Raw genomic sequence first — 16,152 nt, 5'->3', positions numbered from 1 at the left:
CCGAGCGAGCCATCCCGCACGGAACGGGACCCCCGCAGCCTCCCCGCGCACCCTGCGCGCCTCAGCGCCGGCTGCTCCCCCCCCCCCCGCACCTGCGGAGCACCGCCGCTGCACGCGCGGTTTCATTATATTAGATTTTCATTTATTTATTTATTTATTTATTAAATTCCGGGGTACGCCGAGGCGCAGTGCGGGGCCGGGGCTGGTGGTGGTGGTGGGGGGGCTCTGCGGGGCAGGAGCGCGGGGGCGGGAGCTGCGCGCTGCCCCGGGCTGCGGCCGGCGGCGGCGGCGGCGGCGGCGGCGGGGGGCGGTGACGTCACAGAGCGGCTCGCCAGCACAACGTTCCATTGAGGCGAGCGCGTGCTCCGGCGAGCACATGGGCAGCGGGGCCCGGGCCGCTCCGCTCCGCGCTGCTCGGCCCTGCCTCGGCCCCGGCCTCTGCCCCGCGGCCGGACCGCCGGACCCCTTCCCGGGGAGGGGGGGCGCGGTGAGTACCGGGGCTGCAGTCAACGGCGGTGGGGTGAGGGGGGGGTTGTTTGCATGTTTGTGTGTGTGGTATTTATTTATTTATTTATTTATTTATTTATTTTTCTTCTTTCCCCCCACCCCCTTGCTTTATTATTTGCGTCGCCGCGGTGGGGCTTGCAGGTCGCGGCGGAGTTTGCAGCTTCGGCGCGGGGGGGGCTCGTGCAGATTCGGGGGGGGGGGGAAGGAGAATTGCATTTAATTTCATTGATTTATTTATTTATTTTAAGCCCTGGGTCGACGGTGGGCTAAAAATAGCAATTGCAAACCCGAATCCGTGCGGATGGGGAGGCGATGCGTTCCGACGTAAATAAATCTCCGCGATAAGGGCCGGCGGTGTTTGGGGTCTAGCTTTGCTCCGAAATGACACGGCTCGGTGCGCCCATCCCCCGCGCAGCCCTCCCCCGGCGGCTCCTCCGGACCCGGGGCGGCCGAAGGAGGGGGGGCGAGGAGCAAATGGATGCCCACCCACTCCTCCCTTGGCCCGGGGGGACACTCGGGGCAGGGGCGTGGGGTGGTCGCGGCTCGGAGCCGAGGGGGTGGGGGTGTGTTTGTTTGCAAGTGCGCGGAAAATGCGCGCTGTGCGCTGGCCGGGAGGTGCGTGCGGAGCCGGCCTGCTGCTGCCTGCTCCTGCCTGCTCCTGCCTGCATGTGTTTGCGGGGTGAATTAAGCTTTTAATCTGCAGAGCTGAAGTGTTTTGCTCGGACCGTCGTTAATGTGGGCAATCTGATTTAAGCTGGGTAGCACGAGGGCCCGAGGAATAAAAAGCGAAGATTCTCTGTAGGCTCCAAAGACCAATTTTTACAAAGGTTGTTTTTTTTTTTTTTAGGCCGTCTTTCCCTTGAAAAAAACAAACCAAAAAAAGTGGATTTTTCAAGTACAACTTTAATAGGCCGCCTTTTATTTTTATATATAAATAATGCTGAAATGTTTTCGTTGACAGGGTACTTTAGGACTTCGGTCTCGATCTGTTAAACTGTTGGTTGCTGCATCTTAAAATGCCGTGCGGAGAAATCCCAGCAGAACCGATAATTGTATCTGAAGGATGCTGGAGGCCTTCAGTGAGATCTTTTTGATCCCGTTCATGTTGACAAGTTTAGACATGTTTGCCTGTCCAAGTATCTGGTCAGACACGTTGAGTTGTGAACCCCACGCTAGTTCCTTTTTACTAATATGTTCAAAAATATGCCTTAAGTCATTTATTTGGAACAAAAGAGCTTTTCTGAGGGTATACTAGAATATATTAGCTATTGCTAAATACAAAGAGCACAATATATTATGTACACATTATGGCTGTATGATATGAGAGTGTTTTATTTCTTCGTGGAGCAGAAATACAATCTCACTAATGTCAGTTTTATGCCAACTGGTTTGGATTATCGTAAGAGCACTTATATATGTTGCTGTAAAATATGAGGACATTAAAAAAAATCTAGCTCTGAAGTGTTGACATTACTGTAAGAAATAAGGATACAGTCTGATATTTAATCGTGTCTTGGAAACATCCAGTTTCCTTTCTATTGTGATTTTTCAAATTATTTAATAAATATGTATATTTTTCCAAGCATGTGGACCAGTCAGATGCTCTTTTGTGTCGGGTGCTGCATATCTCTGATAAATTCCTGTTCACACCCCAGAGAGTTTCAAGTGATCTTATACATACTTTGCATCATTTTAGAAATGCACCTCTAACTTTATTTTTTTTCCTCTCTCTCTTTCATCTCTCGTAACATTAAGTCATGAGTGTGGCATACAGCTAGCTTAGCACTGTTACAATCCTGACCGATCAGACCGTGCCTTCGTGTATTTTCAGTTATATTAAGGTAATAAGTTGTACAGGTGCAGTTAGGAGTAAAATATACTGTGCACCTATACGTCTAGCATCCGTGGGAGAGGGGCTGTGCGGGTCTGACTGCACGGGGACAGCGAGAGCAGCGCCAGCTCTCTGCCTCGGCAGGGCCTGAAGGCTTTTGCATCTTTTGCATCTGCACGCTGATGTCCACACAACGTCAGAGCAATTCTGCAATAGCAAAAATAAGGAAGGGTTCGGGCCTGCGGCCGTTGAAAGGCCCATCTGTTGCAGAAATGAATTGTGTGCTCGGATTTTAGTTTTTAAAATGGACTATCGGCTCCCTGGGTGAATGTGCATGCTTGGAATATAACTTTGGTGGGAGCTGACAGCTTTCAGAGGCGATGGTGAGTTGTGTCTCCCCACGGTGCAGCGTGTTTGTGCAGCTCTGCAGTCATGGTCTTCTCTCCGTGCTCCTGCCCAGCCAAAGCATACATTTTGGTTTAATTAAGGACTTTATCTGCTAAATTTGGAGCTTATGCTTCATTCTTTGTAAGATTCAAACCGTATCTTCCTGTTTTTAATCAGAATGCTTTACAAAGAGGGCTTATGCTTCCTGGCTGTATATATTTCACTGACTTTTATACGAGGAATTACTGGCAGGGGAAGCGACCTATAGTGCTGATGCTGTGGAGCAAGGCTAGGGGAAAAAAAAAATTGTATCTGTATACTTTTAAGAAATCGGTGCATCTTGTGTTCGTTTGTCACCTTTCAGCTGAAGATGTTCAGTGGGTTGTTACAGTGTCACTATTTTTCTACAGGCCTCTTCCTTCAGGTTTTTTCTGTAATTATGCTGGCGCAGTTCTGCTAGGAATTGCAAGGTAGAGCTTACAAGTATGACATCTTCATAAAAAAATATATTTTTTCCCCATTGGTCTATGCAGACAATAGCACCGGCAGGCCATGGGAAGGGGAAATGCTGGCTTTTGTGACCTGGGAGGTGTTTCTGCTGCTTGCAAGAATACTGAGGGTTCATCTTTTGCTCCCGATACCTGGATTTAGTGACGGGTGGTGTCAGGTACCCATGCTGCAGTGCAGTGCAGCTTGCAGCAGTGCACTGCAGCTGTATATCCATCCGTTAAGCAATTCAGGTGGGTCCATCGGTGGAGCCTCTGTGCTGATCTCGGTGCATTCCTGCTGGAGAGGCTGCGGTGGTGGGCACGCCGCCCCGACCTTTCGCTGCTGGCCAGGGGGACAGCCGCGTGGTCTGGGGTCCTGCTCTGTGAGCCGAGAAGGGTGCAGAGCTGCAAACTGAACTAGCAGAGAGGAAAATGCATACCTGGTCAGGAAGCTTTTGGCTGTTTGCAGTAAGGTGATACAGATCTTATTTTGAAGCACGATGTGTTATTTTCTGTCTCCTCACTGGCTGCTACTTTTAGTACTGAACGCCTGCATAGTTCCTGGCTAAATTTATGAAGAGTGAGAGGGAAATAAAGAAATAATTCATCTCTTGGACCCTTTAGCACTGTGTATGGGATGCGTTTTCCCTTGTCATAGCTGCATCTGTTCCTGAGCCACCCTGTCTTATGTAGTAGCAAGGTGCTTAGTGCCATGGCAAGTGAATGCCGCTGTATGTTTGCAGCTACACATGGTTTATTTATACGTGGAGATGCAGCGCCTGCCGTTTGCTTGCCTTGTTGGTACAGTGCAGTGGAGGACAGCGTTTTGTGGAGTTATCAGTGTTGCGATAATGCAGCATTCCTGAGTCTGTGCTCAGTTCTCTCTCTGGCAAGTGCCAGAGGTTGTTTAGGACGGGGCTTGCCGGTGGTGCTTTTTTCCCCGTTGCTCCGAGGGTGACGGATGAGAAGCAGCGAGATGGTTACCTGATGCATCAGCTCTGCTCAGCTGAAGACAGCAGCCTGTCTGCAGGGTGACACAAACACTGGGACCGGCCGGGCGCACGGAGCAGTCTCGATGGTTTACAGGCGTCCAGATCTATATGATGGAAATGTCTTTTAACGCATCCCTGGGTGGTATCATTCTTTATGTGAATTCAAGGTGTGGATGTGAATATCGATGTGGAGTTGTGTCCTGCAAATCAGGGGCTGGCTGAGTGTCACCCTGCGTTTCCAGACAGGCTTGTCCCACCTGCTCTGATGCCTGTGTTGTCATATCTTCACTGCTATTGGTATCTTACATTTGTCAGCAGATACTGCAGTTGCATCCCCCATCACCTCGAAGGAAAAGTGATCCATGTGTGAATTGCTGCTGGCATAGTACATCAGGCGGCAAAGGGCTCTCGAATGCAGCAGTGACATGCAGAGCTAGAACCAGTGCCTGCTAGACAATTCAAATTAGAAATTATGGCAAGGGTGATTAGCCACTGGAACAAACTGCGAAGAGAATGGGTGGATTGTCTCTCTTGGTCGTTCATGCCTTAAATCCTGAGTTGGAAAAAGCAATAGAAGAAGTTTTATGTAGAGATTATTGGGTAGGTTCCTGCAAATCAGCTTGTTAGAAAGTCCCTTGATGGGAAAGAGGAGGTTTGACCATGTCCCCCCACTATGAGGTTGGGTTGTGTGGGTGTTGGGAGCTGACCTGCGCTGCTGGAGAGTGGGCTGAGCTGAGGTGGGGTGTGCAGAGCACCCTGGCAGGAAACAGCAGCCCAGAGCTCTGGAAGGACTGTGCGTTTGCATGGGAGAGTGTCATTGCCATGAGATGTTTTGGAAGATAGAGTTTTGTCACCTCTTTTGCATGCCTTGGTCAGGAATACCCAGTGCATGGTCAAGAGCTGCAGGACATCGACAGCTTCCCAGGGGGAGAGGATGGCATCACTGGGGTCCTCACCTACAATCTGAGGGCTTCCCCAGGCGTGGATCACGGCTTCTCTCCTGAAGGTAGGAACGAATGGCAGAAGAGCCTAAAGGAAGTCCCAAAAGGCTTTCCCCTGTTTGGGGGAGAGGAGGTCCCTACAGCAAGAGCAGTGCCCAGAGCTGTAGGCTGCTTCCTTAGGGGCAGATGGAGAGCAGAGGTGGGTGGGCGAGTCAAGACCACATCCTGTCATGTAGTTTATGAAGCAGCTTGTGGAGGCCTTCAGCACAATGTGGGTTGTGCTGGGAACCCCCAGGCTCTGAAGCTGGCCAGTGCAGGGATTTTAAGGCGGAAAACTCTGGTCCAGTCCTCCTAACCACCCACCACAGTCTTCCCTCCATCCGTCCAGTACGGTCCAGTCCACTTCTCCCTGGCTTTTTTTGAACACCCTTTCTGTGCTGCTCAGCTTCCCTGGATACCTGCTGGTTGGATGCTCGATCTGCTCTTTAGCTTTACTGGTGGAGCTGAGCTCCTTAAGGGGTATGTCATGCCAGTGATGCCTTTGGTGTGGATGAACCATCCTGATTTCTTGCACTGATAGAAGCCATCATGTTAGTACTGCTGTAAGCTCTTCTGCATCAGGGGATTTTTGTGAGGTAGCAGGACCGCTGTGTTTGGACTGGCAGGGATGTAGTATGGATGAGACCTCAGTCTGAGAAGAAGAAATGGAAATGTCTCTGTGTTCTAGGTTGTTTCATTGGTACCCGTGGGGATCCAAGTGTTGTTGGGCTGGAAAAATGTCCAATGAGCATTTCATGCGTAGTGTCGATGCCTCTGCCCCTGGTAACCATGCTTGGTTGGATGGATTTCCTCCGGTCAGCATTTCAAAGTGCTGATATGCTCCACGGGTTTGAGAACCATACAAGTTCAAAGTCATCCAGAAGCAGGTACGGGCCAGCCCCTCTGCTGCCCATTTAGGTACTGCTTGCCTTTGTTCTGAGGATGTTTTGTGCCTTTCCTGAAGTCCCAACAGCTGGATTTAAGAAATGGCTTGCCTTGCTTTTTTCCTTCCATTCAGGAGAACTGAAACTTCTGATCTTTCCACTGATGCTGCAGGGACAGTGTCCTGTGAGGTCCTGTATAAATCTCTGCTGGGCTTGGGGAGCTGTTGCCAGGAACTTAAAAGGAGAAGAAAAATCTAACTTAGGAGTATTCTTTTTAAAAAAAGCAACAACCTGCGACTCGTGATTAACACTTTGTCTTTGAGGCCTAGATTTGATCATATTGCAACCATCTCTTCTTGAAAATGTCAGCTGAGCAAAATCCCAGCCCACATAAAATGCATTGCATTGCCTTGCGCAGTTCCCTGCCCGGGTAGGGAGTGAGCCCTGAATGAACAAGTGGAAGGGGCTGTGCAAGGAACAAGTGGTGCAAGAGGCTGGAGTGTTACTGCCTGTGTAGGTTTACCACAGGTGGCTTTTCCCGGCCAGCTTTTGGCCAGGGGCCATGTCGTTGCAGCTTGGTGTTGGATCAGGTATCGCTGTCCCCGGCGGTGGTGCATCGCTGACGTACACGTGATGTTGCGTGTGCTGGTTTACATGGCGGAAACAGCAGCTGTGGGCTCATGCCTGAGTGTGTGGGACATGGAGCGATGGCCAAAGCCCGGACTCTGCTCGAACCCTTTATGTTACATCTCCTCTGCGTGGAAAAAGGTCTAGCATGGGTCTCTCTTTGCTAGTACTGAAGTTTGGTAACATTGTTATTATTATCATAATCCTCATCATTATTACTATCATTATTATTATATTAGCTATGTTGCAGGCATAAAGTTTATTATACATTAATATAGTCATGCTGTAGCAGTCTCTAGACGTGATGTACCAAAACCTCTTTATGCTCCAGCTGATGTTGTAAATAGGTAGTCACACCTATCAGTGCAGTGACCTGTAATTTAGCACGCAGAGCAAAAAGCTACCATACATCCTTTTGGAAATATTTAGTAATGTTTCCAGCCCTATTTAAATAATGGTTGTTTATTTTTTTTTCCTCCTTCATAAGGGTAGGAAAGTCTGAAATATACTTTCCCAGAAATGATCATGGGGGGAGCAAAGGCCAAGAGCTTTGTTCTGTGGTACAGGCAATTGAGATGCTGGTCGGGGGTTTTAGATGAGCATGTTTGCTATGTGAATTGCTGGATCATTTGCTTTACAGGTATCTCACATCTGGCTCTGGTTCTTATCAGTTTGCTTTTGGGGATGGGGTGGGCGAAGCTTTGCATATTTCTTAATAAAAATATTAACAAAGAAGTAGGCATGTTTGATGTTACAGAGGAAAATAATCGTCCTTGTTTATGAGCTGGGAGGTTGGACTGGAGACCCCAGAGTGTTCTTCCCACCAGCAGTTCTCTATTTCTGTGGTAACTGAGGAAAAATTGAAAAGCTGAGCTTCAAGTCTCTGGTTGTGGAACGAGATGAAAGGAGGCCCAGCTTTCATGAACGCACAAGATGAGTAAATAAATGTGATTAAGATGAGCAGGCTCAGAGGGGAAGGAAGATGCTGCTCTTTGCAGTCCAAGACTCTGAAGCAGTGAGAAGTTCGTCTTGAAATGTTCTCCTTATCTTGGGCAGTTTGTATTAAGACCCACCAGTCCTGCTTGTTATAAGTGGCTTGGACAGATGATGGGGTTCCCAGTGCTTGACCATGGGTAGGATTTGGGGGCTCTGCCCTTGGCAAGCCATTTCTTCTCCTTCCCCTTCCACTCTTCTGTTTGCCTCTTTAATTTGCAAACCTGTCAGGGCAGATGCTGCCTTTTGTACAGTTGTTCGTAGCATAAGACAGTAGAACCCTGATGTCAGATGGACCCTCGAAGTTTCACAGAAATGGTTGAAGTTCTGTACTTCTGCTTGACATGGTCAGAAACGGCAATGGTGACTTCTTTAGGCTATTGTCTTTGAGGGGGAGATCTGGTGGCTGCAACCAACACAACTAGACAGGAGAAAAACTTTTGAAAAGTTCTCACCAAGTAGCTGTATGTTGCAAGTGCAAGTGCTGGAGAAGACCTTCCTTAGCTCCTATCTTAGTGTGCTCCAATCTTAGTGTGATGGGTGAACACAAGTACTGGCTTTTCATCTTCCATGGCACCATCGATGGCCGTTCTTCATATGGAGGAGGAAAAGGGGAAGGGAAGTTTGCACTAATTTTATAATTTTAAAGGTGTGTCAAGTACAATTTACAGGTTTCTAGGTGGTAATTTGGGTATAACTATCTTTGAGACAGGTTGTAACCTGCGCAGAGCTCAAGAAGTCCGTTAGCATAAGGCATAACATTGTATTGATGGTGGTATGGGCTGTATACCACTGCTGGTACCTGGTGTCCCTGTCTTCCTTATAAATCTTGATGACCAAAGAGACTTCTAGCAATAGACCTTATTTTGTGGGATGTTTTTAGTAACTGTTAAGGAGTATTTTTCTTGGGTATTTTTCTGAGACAAAGTACAATAACTAGGATTTCAATTCTGTACATCCCTCTGTTAATTAACTGCTAACACTGCCTCAGGGAGCAAGGCAGTATGGGAGAGGAATTTATGGGAGGGATTAAACAACCTCCAGTCATTTGTGCTGATCTACCGTGACTGAGAGAGCTTACAGTTGGTCTTGCTAATGCATTTCACCTACTTCTAATAATATTCATAGTGACAAACACCTGTATCTTCTTCTGCTTAGAAGATCTGGATGCTGAGCAGGTAAAAATGCTGTTATCTCCACTGTGGCAGCAGAATGACAGCTAAAGCTCATGAAGGTATGAGATACCATCAGGGATGGGGCAGGTGTGTGGGATCCTGGGAGCCATGCTCTCTTGAAAGTCTTGAAGTCTGGGCTAAATCTGTTTAAGGCCTCCCTGCGGTGTGACAAAGCCTGTAGACCCATGAAATACTGCTTATAACATTAATATTTCGTTTGAAGTTACTAAGGGATTTCGATGCCCATTAGAAGCTGGCAAGCGTTAAGGCTGAGCTCATGCAGCTGCAGTTTCACTGGAGGCTTGGCCAGCAGAGCGGGTCTGCCCAGAGAGGCTCCTGACCTCCATCCACGGTGGCAGGTGACGGTGGCTCCAGAAGAAGGAGCTTGAAGTCATGTCTGAGCCCTTTGAGGTGGCTGGTACCATAGGAGAAGCGATGAGATTGCGTCCTCCCACCAGTCTTCACACTTGGAGCCCCACACTGACTTGCAGTACATGACCTGGCTGAGCAACCTAGGCTTAGGTGACCATGACATGAAGATGATCCATAGCTCTGTTTAACCTTTTTGTACCCAGCTGCTGGCAGAGAGCTGAGTTCTTGAACATTGTTGGCTCATTGGTGAGGAACAGCTCTCTGAGCTCCAGCAATGCAGAAGAGCACGAGGAAGGGGTTGAAGAGTCTGATGCTGCTATGCTGGTTCTGTTGGCTGATGGTACTTGTCTGCAGCTGGACACTTGAGTTAGTGGGTTAGTAGCGCTCTTGAATTTCTTCCGGTGATAAGCTCTTCTCTAGCTCTTCTGGTGTTTCTGTCATCTCTGGCTGATTAGGAAGTGCAGCCCCATCTTCCCGGGAAGAGTCCTAGTCTTGGCCTTGACATTGATTGCATCTTGGCTTGACAACAGCAATGACATACTTTTATAGGGAGCCTGCAAGTGAAGGAAGCTCCAACCAATCCAGAAAGCTGCAGCCTGTCTTCACTGCTGCGTGGGCAGCTTGTGATGTCTTTCTACGCTGGCTTCTGTTGGAAATACAGATAAAGTTTTGAGGTCTTTTGTTCTCTTTTTAGGGTGCTCCCTGTATTGCCTCAGGTAGCAGAAAGACTGTTTAAAGCTTTGTGCCAAAGACCATAGGAGCTTTCTGCAAGGAAACGAAGCTCTGCTCTCTGAGGGTCCAGTTTCACATGGACTGGGCAACCCCAGGAGATAAGGACCATCACAAACCTCATCATATTCTGCTCCAAGTGCAAGGTATGTTCAACTGAAGGTCCTTTTTCTAAATACATAGCAACATTTTATGTAATGTTAAAAGACAGTTAAGGAACACACAAGCAAAACAAGACCCTTCACTGCTGGGTTGGAGGAAGAGGAGAAAAAACACGTATCAGATGTTAGTTCATCACTTACTACAGTACCTGAAAAATAATCTGGTGATGACTGCGGTGTTTAAACTGAGCATTGAAGAAAATACATTTGATTGTAATTCCAGTTACCTGCAGTGATTTGAGCATTTTCAGAATATTAAAAAAGCTAGGAAATAGCAAAATTGAGGTACGTGCCCAGACATCCTTAACTCTGCCCTCCCTTTCCTCTCTTCACCCCTTTCAAACTAGGGTTAATTACCAGGAATTTTCTGCAGACACAAGACTGGTTTGTAACACCCTGTCATATTAACAGGTCAAGGCAAGCTATTTTATCTAGCAGATGTGTTAAATGTTAAATTATTATTATTTTTAATTACATTGCCTCCTTTATCACCTTGTGGATGGCCTTATAGATTCCGCGTTAGTTTATGTACGAGTCTTGGTCCCCGTCTGTTTTGTGTGTCCCAAAATGTGATATTTAAACAAACCAGCAGTCAGAAGAGGAATCGTGAAGTCAAGATCACAGTGGACATTGTGGCCACCTTAGTTAGGGATTGTTCTCTGTGTGGTTTGATGGATGTGGTGGTTCTGATGTGGGTTACTGCTTACTACTGGTTGTTTCAGTAATGGGGGATCTTTATACTGTCTCCATTGGTGGTTGAAGTGGGATTTTGGAGAACAGGGAATGGGTGGGTCTTTGCTTGTGCTCTGTTGTGGTTGACCCCTTCCCAGCTTCCTGTCTAAAGCAAGATTGTTAGATGTGCCCATCCAGGATTGCCATGTATGGTGAGATGATGGTATCTCCTTTGGCATGTCCTTTGCTCTGCTCTGGTCAGCCTGCCTTATTTGCTTGTGCTTTCTATCTATATCTTGGTTTTACCCTAGGTCATTTGATCTCTGAGACAGAGACTGGCTTTTCTATTCTATTTTTATATAACACCCAGCACAGACACATTCGGTATCTCAAGCTCTTGGTGGTGCTGTATGTAACGCCAATAACTAGTAGCAGTGATACTCCTCCTGGGGATCTGTGGCTATCTGTGCACACGATGGAGACGTGATGGCCATAAATGTGCTGCTGTAGTGTGAATTTTCTTACATGGCTTCTGTGTTGTTTTAACTGAATAGCAGTAAATGTGGGAGCCAGCTCAGTACAAGAATTGTGCAGAAAGGGTCCCCGTGCAGGCGAAAACTGTCTGTGCTGACCTGTCAGAGCCAGTGGCCAGTGGTGAAGTGTTTGATTTTATTCAGGGTAATGTAGATAAAGCATGGCACAGTTTTTCTGCTTGTGCATGTCTGTTTATATTCAAGTAACTTTTGTATGTATTTTATATATATGCATACATATCTGTGAAAGCATCATTGTCTGTTTAGCTCTAACTTTGCTTCCTCCTCCTAGTTTCCCTCAGCTTCTCTTTTTCTGTTCCACTTCATGCTGGGAGTTTTATGCCTGTGGCGTTTTTCATAGGCATATTTCCCTTTTTTTTCTAACCTTCTTTCCCCTTTCTTTCCTGTTCTGGCTTTACCTTCTCGTCCACGTGTTTCTGCTCCAAGTTGGTTTATAATTTCTCTTCTGCGTGGCTCCTCCTTTCTCAGGCCGGGGCGCATTGGCCAAGCACCCTGTTAGCATCTCTGCACACCCCGGGAGCTCGTGCCCCAAGGGGCGGCCGCAGCTGTGCCCCTTATTTCTTGAAAAAAAGGAATAAGGGAGTCGGACCTGCTCTTGTTTCCCTTCTAAGGGAGTCTCAAACCTGACAGTTTTGGCTTCCCTTGTGTGTTCTGGATTGCAGCTGGCATGGTCAAGTAGATGTTTCTCAGATCTGATGGTTAAGAATAAAATTGGGGTTAATGTTCACAGTGCTTCTCCCCCGCACCCCGGGCTCGGTGGTGCTCCTTCCTTGGCGGTTGCAATCTGCACTCCAGGCCTCGGCTCTGCATTCCTGCTGTTACCTCTCTTACCTTTCTACGGCTAATTTTAGTAGCCCTCTGGCTTGCTGCAAGCCCAGGGCTTTTCCACCTGGTTTCAACCCTGCTTCTGCTCTTCGGAGGGATGTGGCCCCAGGTTGTGGTGGTCCTGTGAGGGCTGCTGTGCCCTGATGGCAGAGGGCTTTCGGGTACGTGAGCAATTGAGCAGGCAGGTTTGTGCATGCATCGGTGATGGCTTGGCTTCAGCAATCCCTGTCCCCGTAAGAAAATGCTGCCAGGGGAGGGCAGGTGGACAGTGCTGGGAGCTGGGGGAATTTTAAATGGAGTTGGGGGCACGTCCTGCACAGCGCTTTCCACTTCTGTGCAAGCAGTGAGCGCTGCGAAGTGCAGCGTCTGTTAGGGGTTGACCCGTGAACGATAAAGCTGAGTGTTTCAATTGCTTCCGATTATAGAAACAGAGGGATCTGAAATTGGGAAACGCTTTGATGTTGGTGATCTGAAGAACATGCTCAATATCACTTGACAGCAGACATTTTATTCTTGGCCGCATCAGCCTTGCAGCAAACGAGTTGGTTAGGTGGCTTTGCTTGCTCAGCTGTTTTCTTTTTTTCTTCCCCCTCCCAAAAAATCCCAGTAGTCAGCACTGCATTTCCCGTGCAGGAAAGCCGATGCTTCCCAGCTCCGGTTTGTGGCGTTGGTTTCTTCGATGGGTGGTAATTCCTGAACGTGCCCAGCCTGCGCTCCATGGAGGTCAGGTCGGGTGAGCTCTGCCGAGCACGGTTTAGGCAAGTGGATCTGCAGAGGGGGCTTTCCTTCGGATAAATGGAAAAATTCGGTTTTTTTCTTGGAAAGATGTAACCCGAGCAGAACATATTAAGGGATGTCATCAAGGTGAATAAACAGAGATCAAACTCCAGACCGTCCCCTTCGTGTCGCTGATGATAATACGTGAGGCTTTTATGTGAAATGTGAACACTCAGTCTCGTGTTTCATTCAGGATGACTCTTCATTTTTTTTTTTCTTCTGTTTTTTTCCCCTCTGCAATGCAGATTGCTTTCACAAGTGGTGCAAGTGTCCTGTGCCATCCACCCCCGTCCCTCAGCCCCCCTTGGATGAGGGGCTATTTCAGGCCATGTCCATAACCTGATCTTGCTGATGACCCTTGCACTCACGGATCATTTAGTGCCAATTGTTAGGGTGCTTTGCTGTTTTTAAGACACTCGATCCCGATCCTATTTCCTTCACACACCCAAATAGGATTTTTTTGCCCTAGTTTAGTTTGGCCTGGGAAGGAGCTGTTTATCTACGCACAAGTTTGGTGCTGTCAGTCCACGGCACACGGTGGTAGCACCTGAACTTCTGTAGTAGCTGCAGCCTTCAGGATGGGACACTGAGTGACACTGGTTGGCTTGGGGATGCAGAGGACCTTGCCTTGGAAAGGATGATGAGGAGGTTATGGCTGAGGTAGCCTAGCAAACGGCTGGGAAAAATTGTTTTTTAAAAGCCGTGTCTATTTAATGCAGAGCTGTCGCCACGCAGGTTATCCTAGGTTGGACGGTGAGGCTTGTGGTGCTGCTGGTCATACATTTTTGGGCTCAAGTATGGTAAACTTGCTATACTGGGGCAGACGCTCGTGTTTTTCTCAGCCAGCCTCCTGTCTCTGGCCTTGGTCAAAGGCAGATGTTTCAGAAAAAAACAAAGTGGGTGAAAGTGAAATAGATGGCTAAGAAGGAGCCAGATCATATGAGCAGTTTCCTACCAAAACATTTCAAGCTCAGGTTGGCTTGAGCCCAAGTCATGCCTGCCTGCTGGAGGGCTTGGTGATGAGTTGTAGGTGGCAGATTTCAGCTAGCTTACAGCATCTAAACAAATACATCTTTTTTTCTTCCCCCCCCCATGTATCTAAGTGTGTGGCCTTTGCTACTTGAGTGTCTCTTTTAAGCAGCTAAAAAAGTTTTTCTAAGTGAAATATGTTTCTACGCTGCAGTTGAGAGATAAATATAGCTGGTGTATTGAAAGAAAGCCATAGTATGTGTTATGTTGCCTTACCCAGTGGGTTTTTTTTGCTTTTTGTGGTGATTCTGTGCTAACTCAAGATGGAAAACCTCCTGAAAGATGTTATTTTTCCCGTTGAAAGAAATTACATGCCAGAATGCCATTCACTGCCTTACGCTGCAACCAGTAAAGGATTAACCTCCCACCCCCACCCTGCTTCTTCAGCCCAGCGCCTTGTGTTTGAAAAGCCAACGCGTTTGCAGCTGAGCCAGCTCTAATAATAATAATTCGGGTTGAGAAGCACAGAGCAGCCTGTGATTAGCAAAATAATTATTGCACAGTGTATAAATTGAGAGGTGGGTTTTTGACATGGCGAGAGGAGCGCACGCTGCAGCTGCCTGGGGAGGCAGTCGGCTCATGTCACCCTATTGACGTTCTCCGTCTAAAGTTGGGTGCAGGAACTGCGCTGAGCAAAACATGCTTGTGAAATGGTGATTGCTTTTGAGTTTTTCCAGTAAATTCTCCTGATAAAGAGCAGCCAGAAAACTTGTAAATAAGAGTTTTACACTGTGCTCTGTTCCCTAGGGTAATTTTTTTTTTTATAGTTTGGATGCAGTTGTTGGATATGTTCTCTCTGCTTGCCAGGAGACCAAACTTTGACTAGCTGTTGGCTCTAGGACCTAAAAAATGGGCTAGGAAACCTTCCAAATTTTCTCCTTCATGGGTGCTGGTTCAGATCCGGGTCAGCAGGATTTAGAGAGACATCTTTATTATATGATGCTGCTCTGACATGTACAAAGCCAAGTTTGTAGGCTCATAGCTGATGACTCGTTGCCTTAAAATCTAATCTACCCTGCTGCATAACAGTGAGCAGGGCATTTTACGCGTGCTTTCCTCTCTGTGCTTCGTCAGCAAGGGCAGGGTTTCTCCCCGGCAGCGGGCAGGCGGCTGTGCGCGGGGCGGGTTGGGAGGTGGCACCATGCACACGGATGCCCTCGGCCATCACCGGTGCAAGGCGTTGGGGCAGAACTCACCCCGGGGATGTGCACGGGCAGGATGAAGGGCTGTTGGAACTGACCCAGCCCAAAAAAACAAGCAGAGCTTGGGAAATTATTCCTAAGGATGGTGCCAGGATGGGCATCCCCAGACCTGGGTTGCCCACCTGGGCTGCTGCTAGCCTACCTACCTTCCTCTTTTTAAAAATAATTTATCTGCATAGAAATATTGTACCAATTGAAACAAGTCTTTAAAACAAATAGGTTTAAGCTAAAATGAATATAGGGTACTCTTAAGTGTTTACATCAATTTAACTGAAGTCTAGTAGACTGTAGATCTCTTCCAGACTGCCTTAAGTATTTGCATAGGACTCATACAAATAGGGCCCTGATTTTCCCCCATGATGCTTGCTACCGTAATAGACAAATAATAATAATAATAATAATAATAATAATAATAATAATAATAAAAAAGCCTTAATTAGGCTTGTTTTACTTGGGGCAAGTGGGTGGAGTATGTTCTTTGATCCTTTCCAAGCTTTGTTTTTTGCGTTTTTGTGTTTTTCTTTCCTATATCTCTTTTGCTGACGATAATCACAAGGATGTATGTGTTCGTGCATGTATGTGCACGTATGGATACACATACCACACATTCACACACACATACCGGCTCTTTCTGTATTATAAAATGCATGTATTTTTTTTCCCCACGTTGAAGACAACCGCTGTTGCCTGTATGCAACTATATGAGCCGTTAATACCGCTGTGTAAAGTTCAGGAAAGCCCAGTGAACATTTTTCTAATAAGAGGATATTCTGGTCCTCTTGATAATCAACCCCCCATTGTAAACTCATTTTGACTCACAGTTTTAAATCTTTGTTCCAGTGGAAAAGATTTTTATGGGCAGCCCAAACAAGCATTAAATCCTGTTTTTTTTTTTTTTAGCAGAATTGCTTAAAATAGTACAGATTCTGAATCAGAAGAGTGACTCCAAGGGAAAAGAGAAAAATTG

The 16,152-nt window shown here is 47.2% G+C and overlaps 1 long non-coding RNA gene across 1 annotated transcript in view; it reads left to right on the top strand.

Annotated features, from left to right (window-relative positions):
* Positions 1–346: 346 nt before the first annotated feature.
* The window catches only part of LOC129203416 (uncharacterized), a 47,269-nt gene continuing 31,463 nt past the window's right edge, over positions 347–16,152 (top strand). The window contains exon 1 of the long non-coding RNA XR_008576020.1: positions 347–487. This is a non-coding gene — a long non-coding RNA (uncharacterized LOC129203416). The remainder of the gene's footprint in view (positions 488–16,152) is intronic.

The sequence above is a fragment of the Grus americana genome, chromosome 2 (assembly GCF_028858705.1).
Source record: "Grus americana isolate bGruAme1 chromosome 2, bGruAme1.mat, whole genome shotgun sequence".
Lineage (NCBI taxonomy): Eukaryota > Metazoa > Chordata > Aves > Gruiformes > Gruidae > Grus > Grus americana.
The sequence above is the reverse complement of the archived record's forward strand: the minus strand, read 5'-3'. Positions and strand labels throughout refer to the sequence as shown.